A 558-nucleotide genomic window follows, 5' to 3' on the forward strand; every position below is an offset into this window, starting at 1 on the left:
TCCAGATGGCGATGACAGGGACCTGGAGTAGCGGCACAATGAGAGGAAGTACTATGAGATCAACTTATGTTCGGGCTATTGCCATGATCTATTCGACAAGAATTACAGCAACAGGTACATCGAAACCCTCAAATTACACTTGCAGAAGTAATTTGAGAAGCTAAGATACTGGAAAGGGAGGACCAGAAAACTAAAGCTGAAGCTGAAGCGATCACCTGTCCTGTGATGCTGCCTGGGCCCCCAGCTCAACTTGCATTGGATTTGGGAAGCTGGAAAAATAACTTCAGAGCAGAAATAATGAAAGAACGGCAACAACAGCTACGAGAGTTGTGTAATTCCCTCTGAGAGGAGATCCATGGGCGACCAAACCCTCAAGTTGCAGGTGCTGTGCCTGTGTATTAGTGTCCCTAGGAGGAGAGTTGAGGATGGACAGTACCATTTGCGGCTCAGTCTATGTTGCGATGATCAGGGACACCCCATCTGTGCCCAATGTGATAAGAGTGGCCATATTAGAAGGAACTCCTTACAACAGCATCATAATTTCCCTTTAAACTAAGA

The sequence above is a fragment of the Polyodon spathula genome, chromosome 7 (genome assembly GCF_017654505.1).
Source record: "Polyodon spathula isolate WHYD16114869_AA chromosome 7, ASM1765450v1, whole genome shotgun sequence".
NCBI lineage: Eukaryota > Metazoa > Chordata > Actinopteri > Acipenseriformes > Polyodontidae > Polyodon > Polyodon spathula.